This window comes from Dendrobates tinctorius, unplaced genomic scaffold (assembly GCF_039654945.1).
Source record: "Dendrobates tinctorius isolate UK_male_01 unplaced genomic scaffold, ASM3965494v1 ptg000111l, whole genome shotgun sequence".
Classification (NCBI taxonomy): Eukaryota; Metazoa; Chordata; class Amphibia; order Anura; family Dendrobatidae; genus Dendrobates; species Dendrobates tinctorius.
This window is the reverse complement of record NW_027361779.1, coordinates 39,691,451-39,712,741: the sequence shown is the minus strand read 5'-3', so window position 1 is coordinate 39,712,741 and position 21,291 is coordinate 39,691,451.

The window sequence follows — 21,291 nt, the reverse complement described above, 5'->3', positions numbered from 1 at the left end:
AAAACACAGCATTCCAAGAAAAACACTTGCTACCCACAGTAAAATTTGGTGGCGGTTCCATCATGCTTTGGGGCTGTGTGGACAATGCTGGCACCGGGAATCTTGTTAAAGTTGAGGGTCACATGGATTCAACTCAGTATCAGCAGATTCTTGACAGTAATGTGCAAGAATCAGTGACAAAGTTGATGTTACGCAGGGGATGGATATTTCAGCAAGACAATGATCCAAAACACCACTCCAAATCTACTCAGGCATTCATGCAGAGGAACAATTACAATGTTCTGGAATGGCCATCCCAGTCCCCAGACCTGAATATCATTGAACATCTGTGGGATGATTTGAAGCGGGCTGTCCATGCTCAGCGACCATCAAACTTAACTGAACTGGAAATGTTTTGTAAACAGGAATGGTCACAAATACCTTCATCCAGGAACTCATTAATAGCTACAGGAAGTGACTAGAGGCTGTTATTTTTGCAAAAGGAGGACCTACGAAATATTAATGTCACTTTTATGTTGAGGTGCCCATACTTTTGCACCGGTCAAATTTTGTTAAAATGCAGATTGCACATTTTCTGTTAGTACAATAAACCTCATTTAAATCCAGAAATATAACTGAGTCCATCAGTTATTAGATATATGAAACTGAAATAGCTGTTGTAAAAACCAAAATTGTTATAAAGAAAAAAGGTTAACATTAATAGGGGTGCCCAAACTTTTACATATGACTAACTACAGATTTCAGAATGCTGACAATATGGTCACAGTCAGGAATCCTCTCTATTTCAAGCTTGGGCAGAAAGTCATGTGAGCATTATTATGTGATTTGCATAACTGCGGTCACGTGCAAATTAACTTCTAATTGGCTTCTCCCAATATATACTGTGCATATTGCATGCTTTTAGGATTTGGCATCATAGATGACTTCAGAAATGTATGTTATTCTCAGAAAACCATTTTGATTAGTTTCAGTAATAAAAAAAACTATGTATGAATATATCATAAATCTATACCCAGGACTATATCCATAACATGGGGGCATTCTCTACGTCTAGAGGTAAGAAGGTTTCTGCCACAGTATAGAATTGTGTTTTTTTGCAGGTGTGACACTTGCTTAAATAAAAGCCCCAAAATGGTATCAATAAAACTGTCTGCTCGCCATACAAAACGTAAGCCCTCACACAGATTCATCGATGGAGGAATAAAAGCTCTTTATTTTCACCACTTGAATAAAAAAAAGTATTGAAGTTTGGTAACATCGTAATCATACTGATGTGGAGAATCATGTTACCAGGTCATTTTTTTCTGCACAATAAACGCCATAAAAAAAAAAAATCTGTGGCAGATTTGCATATTTTTCTCTATTTTATTCCACTTCATCAGGCACAGTTCTCCCTGAGACTCTGCCTCTAGGGCATATTTTAAATGAAAGGTGGAGTTACCAGTATGAGACATGTAGATCAGGAGAGTAGACAGTCATTGCATGTCTCACACTGGAACATCCTGTTTCATTGAAAATAAGCTCTGGAAGCAGATTTTCAGAGAGATCTGTATCCGGCTCATAGATCTTAGCAGCATTTACATATTAAGAAAAATGAAGATTACTTTGTAATGCGACATTGGATTGCATTTAGCAAAGTATAATTTTATTCAGCTTACTATGATCTGCATGCCTACATACATCTGTCTAGCACTGGTGGACAAAGACAGAAAAGGGTCCCTGTGCAAGAACAATGTATGGGCGCTTTGCAACCCAAAAGCTCCTAAAAATGCTAAATTGCATGTGCTTTGGAGGTAGAAATGGGCCCCCTTACCTCTTGGACCCCTGTGCGGCTGCACAGGTTGCGCCAATGATATGTCCGTCCCTGCCATCTATATCTTTGCACATCTAGTCACATACCAAAGAGAAACAAAAATGAATGCGTCAAAAATGCAAGGAAGAACGAAAGTGAGGTGCGGTATTCATGCGGAAATTCAGCTGTGGGAAAGCCCGAATGAACACCGATTATGGGAAAATAGCCTAAATGGTTAAAAGATTTAATAGTTACTATTAGCAAAAGTATGTCTGTGCTAAGAATGCTGCTGTCTGTGAGTATGCTATTCATGCACATAAAGTTACCAGAAATCCCAACATACGCGTACTAACAAAAGCGCTGGTTTGATCAAAATCCTAGTGTGGTGCAAAGAAAAGAAGTGGGGGAAGTGGCTTTGACAGTTACTGCTGCAAGTCTAAGGCTGGAGTCACACATAGCGACTCACCAGCAATCCTGACGATATCAATGTGTCAGGATCGCTGGTGAATCGCTATGTGATTGCTGGTGAGCTGTCACACAGACAGCTTCACCAGCGATCAGCACAGCGACGCCCAGCGTCGCTGTGCACGTTAGTAACCAGCGCGCTGATGCAGGAAGCTGGTAACTAGCGTACACATCGGGTATCCAAGGGACGTGCGTCCCTAGATACCCGATGTGTACATTAGTTACCAGCTCCCTGCATCAGCGTGCTGGTAACTAACGTACACATCGGGTATCTAAGGGACGCACGTCCCTTGGATACCCGATGTGTACATTAGTTACCAGCAGATCGCTGGTCTCCCGCCTGTCACACGCAGCGATGCGTGGTGGCCAGCGGGAGACCAGCGACCAAAAAAAAGTCTTGGCCTTTCCTGCAGCGATCAGCGATACCGGCAGGGGGGCCGGTCGCTGATCGCTGTCACACACAGCAATCTCGCTGGTGAGATCGCTATGTGTGATGCGGCCTTAAGGCTGTGTTCACACACAGCGGTTTTTTAGCAGTATTTTTAGCGGTTTTTCCAATAAAACCACTATAAAACCGCTAAAAATAAGCTTCCCATTCATTTCTATGCATTTTTCACTTTTTGTGCATACTGATGCGTTTTTTACAGCGAAAAAAACGCATTGCGGTAAAAAAACGCAGCATGCTCATTAATTTCGCTGATTTTTCCGCATTTCTGGCTATTTCTATGTGTTTTGAAAACGCGCGGAAAAAAAACGCATAAAAACCACGCAGAAAAAAATGCGCGTTTTCTGGGAAGGGAGTGAGGTTTTCCAGCAGAAATTTTCTGCTACGTGTGCACTTAGCCTTCATCTGCAATGTTTTGTGGGGGGGGTTTGCCTGTGGGGCCTTGGACAGAACACCTGGAAAATGGTCTTCCGTGAAACAGATTGAGTCAGATAGGATATGATATGCAGAAGGTCAGATGGACCCATCATTCATTTTAGCAAGGAGTGTCACTTTAATGATGTATCACGTACCTGATTTATTAGGTGTTCTCTGAGTGACTGTTCTTTTTCAAAATACACTTTCTCAGTCATGGAAGTAACTGGGGTTACCAGAGATAATGATCCCAAGGACCCTCCAGCTACAGAGCACGTTGACGTTCTCATTGTACACTGGCCAAAAATGTAAAAAGACAGGTTCTATCTGCTTGAGATTAAGTTGTCTCCTCCTGGATCCATTGGACCCCATGATTGAGTATGATTACACTTAAGATCCATTGGCCAGCTGTATTTCCCTAAAGGGCATGTCACACTAAGAGATATCGCTAGCAATATCGCTATAACTAGTGACGTTATAGCGATATTGCTAGCGATATCTCTGTGTCTGATACTTACCAGCGACCCGCTCCCCCGCTGGTTATCGCTGATCGCGCGAGAACGTTCAGGACTGTTTCTCGTCGTCAGCTTCCTGTGGCGCTTCCTGCTGTAAAGACGAGCGACGCGTGGAGCCGGGCGGGAGGACGCAGGATCGCCTGGTGTGACAGGTAAGTAGCGATCCCCGTCCCCAGCGATGTCGCTGGTGAGATCTGCCTGTGTGGCAGCTCACTAGCGACCACTTAGCGATGTACCAGCGATCCTGACCGCGTCATATCGCTGGTCGGGATCGCTGGTACATCGCTAAGTGTGACAGTACCTTTAGGCAACGTAAAGGCACTATTGAGCTGTGTGTTGTTTATACGGTTTGATTACTAGCTTTAGATCAATGTTATGTGCAAATATGCAGAGAAGTGACATTATCACTGCAGGATAACCTATGTCTATGTGAGCATTTCTAGAAAAGAGAAAGATGAAAGTAAATTCTGATGATCCACTAGATATATAAGTGACAGTGACTGTTTATGTATTGCACCAATGACCTTTTGTTGTGCATTCTAATAGGAAAACTGTAAGATGTCCCATTACCAGCGATAAGATAATGCAGACCAAACATTCTTCAGCTAAATAGGATTACTGGGAAGGAAGCGGCTTCATTAGTCTTTGCTGGGCAGCAAATGGAGAAAAAATAAGGTCATCAGTAATAAAAGATTTCTCAAAGAAGCAAAGTTAAGATGCAAAAGTAGCACTGTGAATTATAGAATCAGAACACGGTGGTACGATTTCAAATTACAGCTCCTTCTTGACATTTTTCTCTTTTAGCAGTAGTTGCTAAGTGTGTGTACAAAGTAATGATGATAGATGCTACATGACTAGGTAAACTAACAAGGTAATTTAGCTGGACAGAGAAAATCTTGTGAGTAAATTGCTTTAAGGTCACAAGTGCAAATTACTCCAACAAAATCACAAAGGCTAGGAGACATGAAAATGGCTAAAGAATAATAGTAATAAGAAATAGCCACATAGGAGAGTTAGTATATAATCCATACCAATTTTTGTGAGGAACGTGCTCATGATATCCTTTTACTGTTTGGAGAATTATTTTAGAGCTCATTCACATGGCTGTTTTTCCAAGCTTTTTCTATCTATAGAAAAATGACTGCGCTATGGGCAGCACGGTGGCTCAGAGGTTAGCATTGCAGCGCTGGGGTACTGGGGTCGAATCCCGCCAAGGACAACATCTGCCAGGAGTTTGTATGTTCTCCCCTTGTTTACGTGGGTTTCCTCTGGCTACTCCGGTTTCCTCCCACGTTCCAAAGACAGGGAATTTAGATTGTGAGCCCCATCAGCGGCAGCGATGATAATGATATTGTAAAGTGCTGTGGAATTAATGGCGCTGTATAAAAATAAAGATTATTATTAGTATTAGAACTAAGATGGAACACAAATGGCTTTAGTTAGACATCAGTATTTTGATATACAGTATGAGTAAAGCAAAGCAAATTTCATGAGTGATTTTCATCAGAGTATCTTCAGACTTTCATCATTTTCATTGATGAGAAAAAAAAAAAGTTTCTCAACCTTCTCCTTCCAGTCAATGAAAAAAAAGACATAACACGGATGCATCTAAGTGGTATCTGATTTTTTTCAATGACCCATAGATTAGCATTGCTGATTTTGATCCGAGTTTCGGAATAATAGTGGAAATGTCTCCGAGATTATGCATGGAACCCTTGGTCCAAAAGAAAAATGTGACGTGATCAGTCCCATAGACTGTTATTGATACAAGTACTATCTGTGTAAAAAAACAGATAGCAATCATACGTGAAAAACTGATATGTGAATGAGCCCTTAAGGCCCCGTCACACTAAGCGACTTACCAGCGATCCCGACACCGATATCAAGGTGTCAGGATCGCTAGTAAGTCGCTATGTGATTGCTGGTGAGCTGTCACACAGACAGCTTTACCAGCGATCAGCACAGCGATGCCGAGCGCCCGGCATCGCTGGCCATCGCTGTAAAAAATAGAATCAAAATAAAAAATATAGTTATTCTCACCTTCCGACGTCCCGTTCAGCCATCCTGCCTCTCTCCGCGCTCCGGTCCCAGTGCTCCTTTGCGAGAATGACTGCGAGATGTCACGGTCTCGAGGGATAACAAAGTCTCGCGGTCATTCGTGCAAAGAATCACTGGGACCGGAGCGTGGAGAGAGGCGGGATGGCTGAACGGGACGTCAGAAGGTGAGAATAAGTATATTTTTTATTTTTTTTTATTATTTTTTACGCCTGATCGCTGGTCTCCCGCCTGTCACACTCAGCGATGGGTGCTGGCCAGCGGGAGACCAGCGACCAAAGAAATGTCCAGAGGTTTCTTCCAGCGATCAGCGATACCGGCAGGGGGGCCGCTCGCTGATCGCTGTCACACACAGCAATCTCGCTGGTGAGATCGCTGTTACGTCACAAAAGTTGTGACTCAGCAGCGATCTCACTACCGAGATCGCTTAGTGAGACGGGGCCTTTAGAGTTTGAAGAGGATTAAGTTTAAAATCTACATTAAAAAGTGTTAAAAAAGTAATTGAAGCTATTGTTGATGTGAGTTTTTGAAGTGGATCCATTTCAATATCCCTCTAAAAAAAACTCAACGGGAATTTAGCTTTGAACTATGAATTCTTGCCCCCCCAAAATTCTATGCATCGGCTCCAGATACCAGCATAAGATCATGGTCACACATTCAGTATTTGGTCAGTATTTTATCTCTGTAGTTGTAAGCCAAAACCAGGAGTGGGAACAATCAGAGGAAATTATAATAGAAACACGTCACCACTTCTGGATTTATCACCCACTCCTGGCTCTGGCTTACAATACTGATGTAAATTACTGACCAAAAACTGATAATGTGACCGTAGCCTTAATAAGTGACTCAGTATAGTGATATTTTTAAAAAGTACAAATAGTATTTAAAAAAAAAAAACTGTTACAAGCGGCAAAAATTGATGGCACATACTTTTTATATATTAACAATAATAGAAAAAACTTGGTGGAATGGTAACAGGGTTTTTTCTTGTCTCATCCAAAAGATATATTATTAAAATTAAATCCTATACACATCTGAAAACAATACGTACAATTTGTACTGAAAAAAATTGTTGATGCCGGGAAGCAATGATTAAAAGTTATTAATTTTGAAATGTCAAAATGAAAATTCAAAACATTTAGTTTGACCTAATCCTCAAGGGGTTACAAGTTAGGTCATGATAATATTAGTGGGTTCCAGAGACAAACTAAGGTCTGTAGGGACCTTCCGACTGCTCCCAAACTGCAGATGTCAGAGGAACAAGTATCAGGCTTGTTGTATTTTTAGCATGTCATTTCGCTCTGCCTGTCAGCAGAATCTGGTGGTATGTTAACTTTCACAACCCTGTTCAATTTACCTTTAAAATGACAGCATATGTCTTCGTTTAAGCAATGGTACCATTCTAGTTTATTATAGAGGCTCTAAAAGGAGGCAAAGAAAAATAACCAGCTAAAGGAAGCTTATCTGTTAAAATCAGCTGCGGGAACAGTAGATCTTGTGGTGCAGGTAATAGATTTTGAACAACTCTACTTGTCTTACTGCCTTGTCTTAAGGGCCCATTACACACAGCGATCTCGCTGGCGAGATCGCTGATTTTGTGACACATCAGCGATCTCTCCAGCGAGATCGCTGTGTGTGACATCCAGCAGCGATCGCCTCCCCCCCGCGGGGTATCGCTGATCGTGCTGGATCGTCCTGGGCCATTTTTTCGTCGCTGGTCTCACGCTGGCCAGCGCGCATCGCATGTGTGCGATGAGCGACGCTGCACACTGGTTACCAATGTGCACTGCAGGCAGGGCAGGAGGTGGAGGCAGAGCGGCACACAGACCGGAGTAGCTCTGCTATCTGCTACTCCAGTCTGTCAGACCGGAGTAGCAGATAGCAGAGCTACACCGGTCTGTCTGTGCGCCGCTCTGCCTCCACCTTCCGCCCTGCCTGAAGTGCACTCTGGTATCTAGGGTAAACATCGGGTTTCTAAGGGCCCCGCAGCCCTTAGAAACCCGATGTTTACGTTGGTAACCAGCGTTTTCGCTGGTTCTGATCGCTGGAGGGGCTGTCTATGTGACAGCTCACCAGCGATCAGCTAACAATGTCCCAGCGATCCCATCCATGTCGGATCATGGGCGGGATCGCTGGGACATCGTTATGTGTAACGGTACCCTTAGAACTTGCCCATAAAGTGGTCCTTGAAAGTCAGTAAACTCTTTAAATTTTCCATATTTCTGCCACAAATTTGACTATAACTACATCAGATGTTCACAGAAGCCCTAAAAGTAAATACAAAGAACCAAGTAAGCAAATGGACCAAAAATACACTTTGTCACATTTTTATTGACAAAAATGATCCAATATCACATGTCTGTGAGTGGCAAAAATATGTGAACCTTTAAGATTAGCAGATATTTTGAAGGTGAAAATAGAGTCACAGGGATCTTTCAAAGTCTGATCTTCATAACACATATGTGGAAGTGTATCAAGCACAAACAAAGAAGATTTCTAAGGACATCAGGAGAAGAGTTGTTACACAACCGTCTCTAGATGCCTTAAATCTACAGTCAGAAAGATTGTGGACAAATTGAGGAAATTCAAAACTATTATTACCCTCCCCAGGAGTGTTCAACCAACAAGATCACTCCAGGGGAAAAGAACATAATCTGGTGAAGTCTGAAAGGAACCCATGGATACCCCTAAGCAACTAAAGGTGTCCATCACAATAGCTAATATTAATGTTCAAAAGTCTACAATCTGGACATTGAACATTAATAGTGTGCATGGCAGGATTAAAAAAAGAAAACCACTGTTCTCCAAAAAGAACATTGTTGCCAATCCATAATTTGTGAAAATCATTAGGCTATGCCATGAGACCATTGGAACAATGTTTTGTGGACACATGAGACCAAATATTTTTATTCAAATAAGACACTTTATGTTTAGAAAAAGAAAAACATTGCATTACAGCATAAAATCCTCATACTATCTATGACTCATGATGGCAGCAGTATCATTGTGGGGCTGTTTTGATGCATCTGGGCCAAGACAGCTTACCTTCACTGACAGAACAATTAATTCAATATTTTAGCAGCAAATTCTAAAGGAAAATATCAGGACATCTGTCCACGAGCTGAATCTCAAGAAAACATGAGTCATGCAGTTAGACAAGGACCCAAAGCAGATAAGTCATTCTACAAAAGAATGGTTAAAGAAGAAAAAAGTTAACCCCTTCACCCCCAAGGGTGGTTTGCACATTCATGACCGGGCCAATTTTTACAATTCTGACCACTGTCCCTTTATGAGGTAATAATTCTGAAACGTTTCCATGGATCCCGGTGATTCTGACACTGTTTTCTCATGACATATTGTACTTCATGTTAGTGGTAAAATTTCATACAAATAACTTGTGTTTATTTGTGAAAAAAATGGAAATTTGGCGAAAATTTTGAAAATTTCACAATTTTCCAACTTTGAATTATTATGCCCTTAAATCACAGAGATGTGGCACACAAAAAAAACTTAATAAGTAACATTTCCCACATGTTTACTTTTCACCAGCACAATTTTGGAACCAAAATTTTTGTTAGGAAGTTATAAGGGTTAAAAGTTGACCAGCGATTTCTCATTTTTGCAACACCATTTTATTTTTACAGACCACATCACATTTAACTTTTTTTCACCAAAAAAATAATTCAGGTTCAATTTTTTTTATTTTACCAAGGGTAACAGGAGAAATTGGACTGCAAAAGTTATTGTGCAATTTGTCCTGATTACGCTGATACCTGATATGTGGGGGGGAACCACTTTTTCGGCGCATGGCAGAGCTCAGAAGGGAGGAGCACCGTTTGACTTTTTCAATGCAAAATTGGCTGAAATTCAGATCGGACGCCATGTCACGTTTGGAGAGCCCCTGATGTACCTAAACAGTGGAAACCCCCCACAAGTGACCCCATTTTGGAAACTAGACCCCACAAGGAACTTATCTAGTTATGTGGTGATAGCTTTGAACCCCCAAGGGCTTCACAGAAGTTTATAACGTACAGCGGTACAATTAAAAAATCATTTTTCCACAAAAATGATCTTTTCACCCTCAATTGTTATTTTTCCAAGGGTAACAGGACCCTAAAAGTTATTGTGCAATTTGTCCTGAGTACGCTGATACACCACATGAGGGGGTAAACCACTATTTGGGTGCATGGCAGAGCTCGGAAGGGAAGCAGCGCCATTTGACATTTTTGGCTGGAATTGATCAGCGATCTGTCACAGGCACTGCACAAGGCTTCCTCGTGCCTGCGCTTTGCAGGCACTGAGGAAGCCAGCTCCCTGCAGGCTCCCGAAGTTCCCCATCGCCATCTTGAATTTGGGGACCTGCAAGGATGGAGACCCCCGCAGCGGCGCTGCACATTCCCTGCCGATGTTTCCCTTTAACCCCCGGTACACCGCGATCGTGTTTGATCGCGGTGTGCAAGGGGTTAACGTGCTGACGCATTGTGCCGGGTGTCAGCTGTGATAATCAGCTGACACCCGGCCGCGATCATCGGCGCTCACCACGTGAGCGCCGAGTCCATGGGCATAGGGGCCCGGGTCCCATGGACGGGATAGTATGTCTGATGTCAGAAAGGGGTTAAAGTATTGGAATGGCCAAGTCAAAGTCCTGACCTTAATCCTATAGAAATGTTTTGGAAGGACCTGAATGTGAGTTTATGGGAGAAAACCCACTAACAAAACAGACATGAAGCTGTTTTGTAGGGAGGAATATGCTAAAATTCCTCCAAACTGATGAGCAGGACTAACCTACAATTGCCAAAAACGTTTATTCTTTGCTGCACAAAGAAATCATACCAAATACTGAATGCAAAAGTTCACATACTTTAATCGCACCCAGACCTGTGATATTGGATCATTTTCTTCATTTAAAAGTGACAAAGTTTAATATATTTTTACTTATTTGTTTAATTTGGTTTTCTATATCTCCTTTTAGGACTGTTAAAATCTGATGTAGTTTTTGATCAAATTTATGTAGCAATATGGAAAATTCTTAAGGTTTCACAAACTTTCAAGCATCACTGTACCTACCATAAATGAAGCTTTCACAGTGTACATGCAATGGACAGCATGGTATTAACCTTTTTATGACATAAGACTCATAGGTACGTCAAAGGTCTCCATCTCCTCTTTGATGCGAGGTCCTGCACTGAGCCCATATGTTTTCAGGATCAAATCAGCTGTCTTGTGCTCCTAACAGCTGCGGTTGTCATCGCGATCCACCCCTGGATGTTAACATGTTAAATGCCTGTGCCGGAAGCGTGTCACTAGCTTCGCCCATTGCCACCCCTGTCACATGACTGTGGGGTGCTGATAGTTGGCATGGCAACCCGGGGTCTGCAGGAGACCCCTAGTGTCCGGTGTTCATAGCAGGTGAGTGTTTCTGCTGCACATAGCAGGGCTGAAACCTATGTGTAGCACAAGCTATCAGAAGATGGAAGCATCAAGTCTTCTATTTAGACTAAGTTTTTAAAAATATAAAAAAAATAAAAAATAAACATTCAAATCACCACCAATTTTGCCCCCATTCAAAATAAAACAATAAAAAAGATTAAAAAATACACATATTTGGTATTGCCAAGCTTAGAAATGCACGATCTAAAAAAAATCTAAAAAAGAATTGATCTGATTTGTAAATGGCGTAACGAGAAAAAAAAAATCAAACTGCCAAAATTACGTTATTTTGATCGCCACAACATTGCAATAAAATGCAATTACTGGGAATGAAAATATCATATCTACCCCAAAATGGTATCAATAAAAACATCAGCTCAGCGCACAAAAAAATAAGCCCTCACCAGCCCCAAATCCTGAAAAATGGAGACACTATGGGTCTCAGAAAATGGAGCCATTTCTTTTTTTTTTTACATTTTTTTTTTTTTTTTTTTTTTTACAAATTTTAGAATTTTTTTTCACCACTTAAATACAAAATAACCTAGACATGTTTGGTATCTACAAACTTGTAATGACCTGGAGAATCATAATGGCAGTTTTAGCATTTAGTGATCAGGGCTGCCACTAGGAATTTCGTGGCCCATACTGGCAAAATTTTCGGGGCCCCCTTGAAACTCTGCCCAGGCTCCACCCTAACCCCAGCCCCACCACTCTCTTGGAAAAACTCTTCTTCTGCACCACGTCATCACCAATCACACATTAACAGTTCCCATCACCACATACATAGCCAGCAGCTTTTGTTTTAGCCAAAAGATTTTTTTAATCCACCACCACGACTAGGTAGACTCTTCTGGCCAGGCTCTACTCTACTGTAACTTATTAAACATTTGTTAAAATATCCAATACAATTTTAGTTATATTTTTTATTTATTTTACAATTTTTAAAATGACCAATAATACCACATACAAGGAACAAAAACCATCACACCATGACCAGACCAAATATTACCACCACATGGAGACCAATAATACCACATACAAGGGACAAATACCACGACGCTAGGACCTGACCACAAATTACCACCACATAGCGACCAAATAATAGCACATGCAAGGAACAAATACCGCCACACCATGGCCGGATCACATATTCCCACCATATAGTGACCAAATGCTACAATCATAGTGACCAAATACTACAATACTGCTCATTAATTAAAAAAAAATATGGTGTATTGATCACTGGTGACATTTTACACAGGAGCTCTATATAGTGTCAGTGTACAGGTAATACTGGGATCCCCAGTGACATTATACACAGTAGCTCTGTATATAGTGTCAGTGTACAGGTAATACAATAATCACTAGTGACATTATACATGGGAGCTCTGTATATAGTGTCTGCGTACAGGTAATACAGGGATCACCAGTAACATTATACACAGGAGCTCTGAATATAGTGTCAGTGTACAGGTAATAGTTATCTCCAGTGACATTATACACAGGAGATCTGTATATAGTATCAGTGTGCAGGTAATACATGGATCCCAAGTGACATTTTACACAGGAGATCTGTATATAGTGTCAATGTACAGGTAATACAGTGATCCCCAGTGACATTATACACAGGAGCTCTCTGTATAGTGTCAGTGTACAGATAACACTGTGATCACTGATGACATTATACACAGGAGCTCTGTATATAGTATACAGTATATCGTGTAAGTGTACAAGTAACACTGACTCACCGGTGATGTCTGTAGGTGATGTCCTTCATCTTTACTTTTCTTCATCCAGTTCAGACCGCCATCACTTCTTCCAGCCAGGACTCGATTTTGAAGGAAATAGCACAGTTATCTAGAGCACATTCCCCAACCTCTACACTATGCCAGATGAAAAAAGCGACCATGTCGCCCTGCACAATAACAGGACCTCTCTTCCCCCACACTGAAAACAGTAAAAATATCCCACATTCTGGACCTCACATATCCTCCCATTCTGCCTCATTTCTCTCCATATTGCCCCCATAGTCATCCATAATAGTAAAATGCATCCCATAGTCATATATAGTAGTATAATGCATCCCACAGTCATATATACCAGTAAAATGCAGACCCATAACAGTATAATGCAGCCCCATAGCAGTATAATGCACCCCATAGTCATAGATAGCAGTATAATACAGCCCCATAGCAGTATAATGCACCCCATAGTCATAGATAGCAGTATAATACAGCCCCATAGCAGTATAATGAAGCTCTTTAGCGGTATAATGCAGCCTCATAGTGGTATAATGAACCCCATAGCAGTATAATGCAGCTCCATAGTGGTATAATGCACCTGTATAATATAATGCTACCCCATAGAGGTATAATGCTCCCCCATAGGGATATAATACTCCCCATAATATAATGCAGCCACATAGGGGGTATAGTGCAGCCCCATACGGGTATAATGCTTCCCTATAGGGATATAATGCTCCCCATAATATAATGCAGCCGCATATGCAGCCCCATAGGGGTAACATGCTCCCCTATAGGGGTATAATGCTCCCCCCATAGAGGTATAATGCTGCCTCATAATATAATGCACCCCATAGGGGTATAATGCTCCCCCATAGGGGTATAATGCTCCCCCATAATATAATGCACCCCATAGGGGTATCATGCTCCTACATAGAGGTATAATGCTCCCCCATAATATAATGCACCTCATAGGGGTATCATGCTCCCCCATAGAGGTATAATGCTCCCCCTATAGGGGGTATAATGCTCCCCCATAATATAATGCAGCCCCATAGGGATATAATGCATTATAGGGGTATAATGCTCCTCCATAGGTGTAAAATGCAGCCCCATAGGGGTATAATGCGCCCCCATAGTGGTATAATGCTCCCCCACAATATCAAGCACTCCATAGGGGTATCATGCTCCCCCTATAGGGATATTATGCTCCACCATTTGCAAATAAATAAAAAAAGCTTCTTACCTGGCTGAGCTCCAGCGATGTCCTCCACCCAATACATCTGAGGCACGCATAGTTGTACCGGCGTATGACAGTGACATCATACGCCTGCAACATTCCCGGTGATGTCAGCTGCCGGCCTGTGATTGGCTAGCGGCTGTTAACTGTTGCCGTGTGGGAATTTTCCGCATGACAACAAACTTTAACTGCCAGTGCATCTGAGGAAGCACGGGCAGTTACTGAGCCAGCAGAAGTCTGCCACTGGGGCCCGCTGAGCAGAGGAGAGGGGGCCCGATGCGGGCCCCTTCTGCTCATCAGGCCCCATACGCCAGGAAGGGCAAACTTATATTGTGTTTTAGTTTTTTTTATTCCAGTTGCTTTAAAAAAATTCAGCAGTTAAAAAAAAAGTGCCCATAAAGATTCCCATATACCTTTTCTGCCAATTTCTATGTTGTTTAATGCATTTCTGCTTCAATTCCTGTCCTGTGTCACCTCTACCTCACAGCCACGACTACCTCTTCAGAATCATCTGATGTGTTCTGATTCCATTTCCCGTCATCCCATATGTTGGGCTACAAGCCAGCAGTGAGTATATCCCCTGTAACTTCACCTAAATCTCTCTCATTCCTCCCCAGCTTCATACAGGACATCAGCATAAGATTCTGTGTAGGACACTGCTGCAGGCAAATGACTGATACAAAGCACCAGAACAGCAGTCCTGGCATTAAAGATTATCCGCCTCTCACCTTCACTGACTAATCCTCTACTACTGTAATAAGATAGAGAGATGTATGAATATATACTGTACATTATTGAGGGTATGCAGAAGGATGCAAATACATCACACAGGGTATAGAGCAGCGTGTGTACATATCCATACACTCTCTGGGAGAGCTTTGGAGGAAGAAATATGCAGCCATACGCATACAAGTAGTGAGTGAGCTCTGCTGAATAGAGACCACTCACTAACACAGGAAGAAAAGTCACATGATTGTGATGTCAGATTTCAGAGCCAGGAACTCAGGGATAAATTGACTTAACATCACAGGAAGTCAGGGGGTTCTAGCCAAAGATCATATGACCAGGTGAGCAGCTCAAGGTACAAATGGAAAGCAAGATATTTACAAAAGAACTTATCTATGGCAATTAGTTCATATGAGAGGGATCCTTTAATGATCTCCTAGACAAGCCACAGGCTGAGATGGCAGTGATTGGGGTTTTGAGTAGACCAATGGGTGCCATAATAAATACCCCTAAGGTCGAACCACTTAAATACCTAAGATGGAGCCAGCATCATTAAGGTAGTTAAACAGCAGAATTCAACACATGCCGTGTTATATGAAGCGGGCTCAGCTCCAGTCTCACTTGATGTGTGACATACACGTACATACCATGTCAGGAAGGGGTTAAAGTCATTCCCTGGTGTTTATACATTTACTGTAATGAGAACAAAGAGTAACATGGCTGCAGTCATGGAGTATAGCTACAGGCAAAGAATTCTTACAAAGAACCCTACACATCATCCATTGACACACTCCATATGAACAATGTAGCTTTAAGGTTCCTTGACATATGCTATTGAAAATTGCAATAAGTATCCTGAAAGTGGGAGCACATCTAGTGAATCCTAAAAAAGCTGTACATGAGTGGGCCTATAGTGAAAATAGACACTAAAACCTAGGAAGGCACTTGGACTAAAATTCTCACGCACACTGTCAGAATTCTCCAGTGTCGGCATTGGGAGCGGGCCTTCATGTGACCACAAGTAAGAAATTTCCACACCTCTGGCCACATTTCGACCAAACGTACTCTGCCATGCTAAATTCACTTGTATTAAGCAAAGCTGTGCAAATCGCATACTTGAGGTCACATGATTGGCAATTCCCAGCTCCTCAATCGGGGAATACTCACAGTTAGTGATGTGTGCACTGTGCAGCACCAAAGTTTTAACCTGGTTCTCCTGTCTCATGTCCTTGTTGAAGCGATCCTTCATCGACTCTTATTCTCTGGAACATGGTGTGGCACGTTCCCAATCATGCAACAGAGATCTGGCCACTTCTTCCTAGAGTCGTCGAATCACAACAATGTCGGAGTGTTGACGATCACGGGTGTCCCACAAAGGTACTCGCCCTTGCACAAGGTTAATTAGTTGATCGTTGTCATTGTCTTGTTTGCCTTCTTCCTGTTGTGGAACCTATAGATCAAATAAAACAAAACAATTTTAAGTAAAACTGAAAAAAAATTAAATTACAACTCTGATGAAAAGAATACTTACACCCTGTCTTTCCTCCTGAGACACATGAGCCCACCAACCCTGGTCAACTGCTCCTGCTCTTCACCAGTGGAAGGTACCTGTAAAAAAGTACATGATTTAACACAGGTATAGTATTGCCAGTAGTGTTGAGCATTCCGATACCGCAAGTATCGGGTATCGGCCGATATTAGCTGTATCGGAATTCCGATACTTAGTTCCGATACTTTTTTCATATCGAATACCGGAATCGGAAGTTCCCATAATGCTAGGAGCCCGCTCGATTTGATTCAGCCAATGGGGATCCTCAGAAGTGTGGGCACATCCTGTTAGGCATGTAGGCATGTTAACTACCGGCATGGCTGTGATTGGCTGCTGAAATGATGTCATGATGCACTATAAAAACCGCTGCAGCCGCCATTTCTGGTCACTCTGCTGTGAATTCAGTTAGGGACAGGCTGCTGTTGAAGACTGAGGGACAGTTAGAAATAGCGATCATCCAAAATATCTATTGCTCTACCAAGGCTACATAATCCACCACTGTAGCATTTTTGTAGCCTAGCAGCGCTGTTTTAATAGCTGTCTGCAAGGGCTGTGTGAGTGCAGACCCACGCTGTGTAGTGTGTCCTGCAGGCACGTCTGCTTGTAGGCCGCCCAGCGTGTGTCTGTCTCATACACATTTTTCTTTTATTGCTGCTTTTTTTCTCCTGTATAGTGTGCTTCCATACGTATCCATATACGTTGGTTGCAAACACTAAAGGAGTGGACAGCGGAGCCTTTCAGTGCTATTGCCCATTTCTCTGCACTGTTTTTGGCTGTCTGATAGGTCTCTGTGTGTGAGTGCAGCTCACGTTGCAGTGTGTTCTACAGCCACCGCTAGCTGTAGTCCGCTCAGCGTGCGTCACTGCCTCATACATAGTCCATTTTTTGCAGCTAATTTAGCCAGATTTTTGCTCCTATATTAGTGTGCTTCCAACCGCATCCATTGTCATTGGTTGGTTGCAAACACTATATAGGATTAGATAGAGGAGCCTTTTTGCTGGCTTGTGCCCTTCAGGGCCAGCCAGACTAGTATCACCCTATTTTTTGGAGCCTCATCAATTGCATTGTAGGTTAGCTTCCTGCATTGTAATCGCTCCAAAAAGTTTGTGATACTATAGCTTTCAAACTTTGGTCACATCCTTTTCTCCCCCCCCCCCCCAAAAAAAAAAAAAGGAAATAAAGTTCACCAAACACTCCACTTTACAGTTGTCTAGGCCACATTAGATCATATTAAAGTGTAGTACACACACTCTTAGCCAAATTAGTGTTTCTTATACTGGTTAGCAGGTGTTCAGGAATAAGAACACTAAGCCACCCCTTTTTTACTTTTCTGCCTATCTTTATCAGTCTACAAAGATGAAGAAGGCAGGGAGTAAGGCATGTGGTCGTGGCCGTGGAGTTTCAGCAGGGAGAGGACGGGGGGATTCAGCAGGGAGAGGACGGGGGGATTCAGCAGGGAGAGGACGGGGGGATTCGGTGTCTGCTGCGGCCACCAGTGACCCGGCATCCCCCACTTTTACCAGGCAACAGTCCTTCATGCGCAGCTTTGTAGGACCTCGCCGTACCCCACTGCTGCGTGACGAACAAATTGAAGCCGTTGTCGGATGGATGGCAGCTAACGCATCCACTTCAATGACTTCCGCATCCTCCCAAGGCCAGAGCACTGAAGAGCAACCATCTGTCTCTTCACCACCTGCCAAATTGCCCAGGCAGTCTGAGAGCCCTGGACAGGAGCCATCTCAATCTTTACTTCTGTTCTCAGAATCTGTTGGCTTGGAAAGAGGTGGCCAGCCAAGCAGCATTCTAGAGCGTGAAGAAGAGGGAGTATGCAGTGATGCGCAACTGCTTTGTCCCTCTGAATCTGAAGAGGCGGGTGGGCCAGTGCCTATTGTCAGCACACCTCAGTGCTCATCTGATGATGATGAGACTCAGTTGCCAATTTCTGGTGCGTACGGTGCTGGCGAGACAACCCAGGACCAGCCGGTGCTTGAAGAGGGGAGTGGAGATGAGGTCCTTGACCCATCATGGCGTCAGCCACAGGAAGGTGGTGGGAGCAGCTCTGAGGAAGAGATTCCCCGAACGGCCAAAAGAGGAGGGAGAGGGAGGGGGCAGACTTGGTTGCCTGTAGCCTCCACTTTGGCACCCGTGAGGAGCAATCCTCTTCCAAAACACAAAACGGGCGCTCCCAGGACTTGCAGTGCGTGGTCTTTTTTGACACAGTTGCAGATGACATTTGCTTTGTCAAATGCAAGCTGTGTCATCAGAAAGTTAAACGAGAGAAAAATGTGACCAACCTCAATACCACAAATATGTGAGTACCAAGCACGAGGTGGAGTTACACAGACACACTGAAGATGTAGGCCAACCTTCAGCAGCACCTACCACCTCTTCAGCTTGTGTTGGGGCCTCTTCCTCCAGCTCACACACAGCTGGTTCAGCTTCCTCACTGGAATGCCATGGAAGAACCACTGCCACTGTTGTCCAGAGACCCAGTGAAATTCCACCCACTGAACCACGTTCGCAGTCATCAGCACACTCCCAGGCCACTCACCAGCAATCGGTAGCACAGGCATGGGAGAAAAAGCGGCCATACTCGGCAAACCATCCCCGAGCACTGGCTCTGAATGCCGGCATTGCCAAACTACTGGCCCTTGAGATGCTGTCATTCAGGCTGGTGGAGACTGACACATTCCGGAACTTGATGTCATTGGCAGTTCCACAATACAATATGCCCAGCCGCTTTTATTTCAGCAGGCAAGCCGTCCCTGCCCTGCAAAAGCATGTGGAGGGAAAAATTAAAAATGCACTACTAAATGCCGTCAGTAGCAAGGTCCACCTGACCACCGATGCGTGGACCAGTAGCCATGGACAGGGACGATACCTTTCCCTCACTGCCCATTGGGTCAATGTTGTGGAGCCAGGTACAGATCTGGAGAGTGGTTCTGTACGTATTCTGCCAACTCCAAGGATTGCAGGAATGCAGTCTGTACATATTGAGTCCTCCTCCTACTCTAGTTCCTCGGAATCAGCACTGCGTGAGCCTGTTAGGCCAGATATGAGCACAGGTGTGGCCAAACGTTAACAGGCCGTCCTTAAATTAATTTCTTTGGGGAATCGGAGCCACACAGCACAGGAGCTCTGGAATGCCATCAAGCAGGAGAGCGACGTGTGGTTTGTGCCAGCGAATCTCCAGCCAGGTTTGGTAGTGAGTGACAATGGCCGAAATCTAGTGGCAGCTCTGGGCCTAGGCAACCTCACTCACATACCATAAATCACTATGAAGATGCCTCTATAACAATGAATAGAATACCATCAACAATTCATAAATCACAATGTCAACCCTGGGGAAGTGAAAAAAACGGGCTATAGACCAATGGTATTATAAAAAGATATAATTTTATTTATCAAAAACATTAAAATGTATATATGGCAAGAGAGATGTACATATCAAAAAAGGGATATAAATCACCCATGAGGTTTCTCACAACCATCAACAAGGATATTGACATTTCAACAAAGTTGTAAATAAATACCGCTTCAAAAACCGTGTCTTATAAAAACACCTACATGAATAGAATGCAAAACCGCTATATATGGTGTATTTTATAAAAGATTCCCATGTGGGGATGTAAACTAATCACTCCAAAGAATGTCATTGTTATAACGTACAAAAATACGCGCTATATGTGAGTGCCTAAACTGTGGCAAAACCTATGTAGATGCTGTCTAAATGGCAATCACATCCTATAATGGCAATATAAATTACCGCATAGCTAGGAATATGTGCCCCAAATGACAGCATATGCACACAAGGACTGGCGGTATAGCAACAATCACGGAGCAATAATAAATATTCATGTGGAATGAAGCAATCGTACCATGTGGTTGATGTAGAGTCCCCCGGGCGTCCCTCCGCCACGACGCGCGTTTCGCTTTTGCTTCAACGGGAGGCGCAATGAAAAGAGGGGAAATGCCTGTTTATATAATCCACTCACAAGCTGCAATCAGTTACGATGCTAATGTGCCATAGCGCATGCCCAGTAGCTGCCTCCTAAATTAATGGTAATTTTACCACAAAGCGATGGCGGGCTAGATCGCTGAGCCATTGTAGTGAACACTTATCTTCTGCGCTATAGCGCTACTACCAAAGTTATATCACGCAGGTAATGTTGCCCACAATAAATGAATGTAACCCCATACATACGTATGTATAAAAATAATTAATAAGAGTTAAAAACTCATGTTAAGCCAACAATCTATAATTCGTAAATATAAGAGGCAGCTCAGGAGGGCATGCTCAATCAAAATTTAATTTAAACACCAACATCATCCTGATATAAAGCGGCGCATGCGGGAGTTGAACTTGGTTCACTACAATCGCTCAGCGATCTAGCCCGCCATCGCTTTGTGGTAAAATTACCATTAATTTAGGAGGCAGCTACTGGGCATGCGCTATGGCACATTAGCATCGTAACTGATCGCAGCTTGTGAGTGGATTATATAAACAGGCATTTCCCCTCTTTTCATTGCGCCTCCCGTTGAAGCAAAAGCGAAACGCGCGTCGGGGCGGAGGGACGCCCGGGGGACTCTACATCAACCACATGGTAGGATTGCTTCATTCCACATGAATATTTATTATTGCTCCGTGATTGTTGCTAAACCGCCAGTCCTTGTGTGCATATGCTGTCATTTGGGGCACATATTCCTAGCTATGCGGTAATTTATATCGCCATTATAGGATGTGATTGCCATTTAGACAGCATTCACATAGGTTTTGCCACAGTTTAGGCACTCACATATAGCGGGTATTTTTGTACGTTATAACAATGACATTCTTTGGAGTGATTAGTTTACATCCCCACATGGGAATCTTTTATAAAATACACCATATATAGCGGTTTTGCATTCTATTCATGTA